The sequence below is a fragment of the Marmota marmota genome, unplaced genomic scaffold (assembly GCF_001458135.2).
Source record: "Marmota marmota marmota unplaced genomic scaffold, marMar, whole genome shotgun sequence".
NCBI classification, from domain to species: Eukaryota; Metazoa; Chordata; class Mammalia; order Rodentia; family Sciuridae; genus Marmota; species Marmota marmota.
This window is the reverse complement of record NW_026000224.1, coordinates 4798157-4801621: the sequence shown is the minus strand read 5'-3', so window position 1 is coordinate 4801621 and position 3465 is coordinate 4798157.

Sequence of the window (3465 nt, the reverse complement as noted above, 5' to 3'; positions counted from 1 at the left end):
CCTTGGGCTCTGCGGGCCGCGGAGGCCAGCGGCGGTCGGTCGGCGGCGCAGTGGAGAGTTCCGATGTGCCTTCCAGAGGTGGTTAGCCGCCGGCTGGAAGCCGACTTCCCTGAGGGGATTGGGAGACTACTTTGAGTCAAAGGCAGTAAGAAAGATGTCATCGGCTCGCATCTGTGTTGTGCCTGGAGGTTGTGGCAAGAGGTATAGTGTGGATGTGTGCGAAGGCAGAGTAAAGGAAGTTTACTGGCTGATCCGAGGGGCTGTGACTTTTGGAAAAAGGGAAGTCTAGAATGGATCCGAGATTTTCTTCTGGAAGCTGTAAAGTTGGAGTTGCCCAGATGAGGTGAAACCCTTGGGGGATCTTTTTTGGGTGATGGTGTGCAGCTTCAGACAGGTGACATTCCAGATGCTCACAGGATGCATACACCCTAGTGATCAGGAAGGACATGCCCCAGGAAGACCCCCAGGCCGACATGTCTTCCAAGGACAGCCCTTAGGGCCTCAAACCTTTGGAAAGTGGGGAGATGAGGAGGTCCTAGCTGCAGCCCAAGAGAGGGGGTGTGGCCAGAAGAGAGGGAAGAAGAGGGAGTATCACTAAGCCAAGTCAAAGAGATCCTTCTTCCCAAATGATGCTGATAGGTCAAGATGAGGACTGGCCACGTACAGTTGGATTTGTCAAGGGCAAGCCATTGATGACTTTGATCACAGTGATTTATTGGAATGGTAGAGGCAAAAACTTGATGGTATGCACAAAGAGAATTGTAGGGGAAACCCTGAAGAAGCTGGACCTAGGCTACCCTCTAGTAGGGCCAGGAAAGTGGCTGGTGGCTAGAGGGGTTTTTAACACAAAGTTTGTGTGCCAATTTGGCCTGCTCAAATTGATATTGGAAAGTAAGTCCTGTAGGAGAGAGAGAATAAGTGCTGGGATAATGCCCTTCCTTAGGTTACCCTCAAACTTCTTGTTCTTCATCTCAATCATTCTCACCAGCATTCAGGCCTATTCTGGACCTTCCTATGTTTCAGCAAAATCTTCCCAGGAACCAAGTATTTTCCTCCAGCACTGCTTCTTCAACCATACCCTATTCTTGAAAGACTTGACTACAGAGTCAGTGTCCATTTTGACATCTTCAGTTGACTTCGTGGCCCAACCCATCTTTTCCCTCCATCCAGTCAGTCACTGTACCTACTTCAGCTACAGTCCCCAAGGACTTACATGTCACCAACTCTAGCACAAACTTATTGGTCCTCCTATAACACTGTTCGCAGAAGCACCATAAGCCCAGCTGCCACACCAGCTTCTGGAGACATCATTGCTTCCTCACTTCCTCCTCTCTTCCCACATGACCCATCCAGAAAAATCTCAAACATCCTTGTAACATTCCTTACTTCCCCTGCCAAATTTGTGTTTTCATCATCTCTCACTGAGATTTCTTTAGGCATTTAAAAATTGATCTCCCAGGTCCCACTCTTCTTTTCTCATTCCCACCCCATCACCTTCTTTTCTCACTGCAGCCAAAAAGATCTTTTAAAAATTCCACTGCCATTTAAAATCCACGGTAATCCATCACAGCAACAAGGCACAGAAGAAAAATCATACAATCTTAACAACAGGTATAGAGAAAACTTTTGATAAAGTGTAACGTCTGTTCATGATTGCAAAACAAAAAACAAACAAACAAACAAAAAAACCTGAAACTCAGCTAACAACAAATAGAAGGTGACTTCTTCCACTGGATAAAGAACATCTATAAAAACTCTAAAGCTAGTAATAAAAGACTAGCAGGTTCTCTACTAAGAACTAGAATCAGGAACTAGAATGTTCCCTCTCACCATTGCTTTTCAACACCATACTAGAAAATCTAGCTAATATAATAAGACAAGAAAAATAAATAAAAGGTATATAGATTGGAAAGGGAGAAATAAAACTCTTTTTTTTTTTCTGCAAAATTGCCCTGCTCAAAATCATACATTGGATCTTCACTGTGTGTATGACACAATTCTAAGTCCTTAAAATGTTATAAAAATGCTACTCTCTCCCTTACTCACTTAGTTCTGTTTATTCTAATTGGTCATTTAGAAGAAAAAGCACTAAGTCTTCAGGCCTGCTCTTCTGTCAGGAACCCTTTTTACAACCACTGCCTAAATCCCTTTCTTCTTTAAAGTTCTGACATGCCAATTTCTGACTTCTTCTCATCTACTCACTTTTACCTAGAACCTTGCTGGTAGTTCTCTTTGACGCTGTGGGGCTATGGGTATTACTGGGGATGTGGAGGTGGAGGGAGTAACCCTTGATCTTTGGGGGATGGAAGTCATCTGAAAACACATCCCACCTTCCCATTCTCAGGTACATTCCATGCTGTGCCTTAGAGAATTCCTGGGGAGATTTAGGCCAGTTGCCTTCAGGAATGACCAGCCTGCTAATGCATCTTCCACTAGCTTTTTTTTCCCCTCTATTTCCCTGTCTCTATTTCCTCTATTTTCTGGGGATCCATCTCTCAAATATAGTATCTGCACTCAAGTCCTTGTCCTAGGTTCTCCTTGGGGGAGAACCTAGAGGAAGATTTAACTTATTACTTGCTCAGCTCAAAGAGTTCTTCCCCGACATCACACACTATTAACAGCACTTTTCATTCACCAGCAACACTCTTTATCTTTCCTTCAGTGAATCAATTGTATTTGTGATTGCACATCATTCCTGTGACTTTTAACATGACTTCATACCTAGACTGGAAGATCCATGTGTTTAGTGTCTCTTTTTTGGTTCTATGGTAAAGGGCATCTCATGAATCTAACCAGGATCTATCCCGACATGGCCTCTGTTGCTGAATTTGCCTGATTGCTGTGGGTTGTCAGTACAACTTCCAGGAGATGAATTCTTTTCCCCTGGCTCGGGCCATCTATGTTCAGCCTTATCAAGCAGAACAGGGTCAGAGCGTCTGGACCAAATTCAATAATAAAGAGATGTTGTCCGTGGGGTCCCAGGGCACCAGGGGTGGATCCCTCTTTCCTAAGAACACTAGGACTAGCCGGTGGATAGTAGGAAGTTCCGTTTTACAGTGCCTACAGTCATGGCATGCTCTAAGAGCAGCTGAGTGCCTTGAAGACACTAGAGGACGTATCCTGTTCTGTACTGGCTCTCTATGTCCAATAAGCCCTGTGGTGGTGGTGGTGAAGACCTCACACTGCAAATCAGTTCTTATGAATGCGCCGGCGGGTCCCTAATGTCGGTTAAGCACTGGCTGAGCCTTCCCGGGTGTTGACTGATGTGTGTAGGTAGGTTCCCAGGCTAACTTTCAAGCAAGTTGAACGGTTGTCCTGTGTCCCAAGCCACCGCGGTCTCAGAGCCCTTGGTGTCCCCGGGTAACCCGCCGCTCCTGGCGCAACAGTTGGGTCCGGTGGTGCAGCCGCCCTTGCGGTCGAGCTGTGCGCGCGCTCCCGGGCTATGCGCGCCTAGAGACCAGGCTG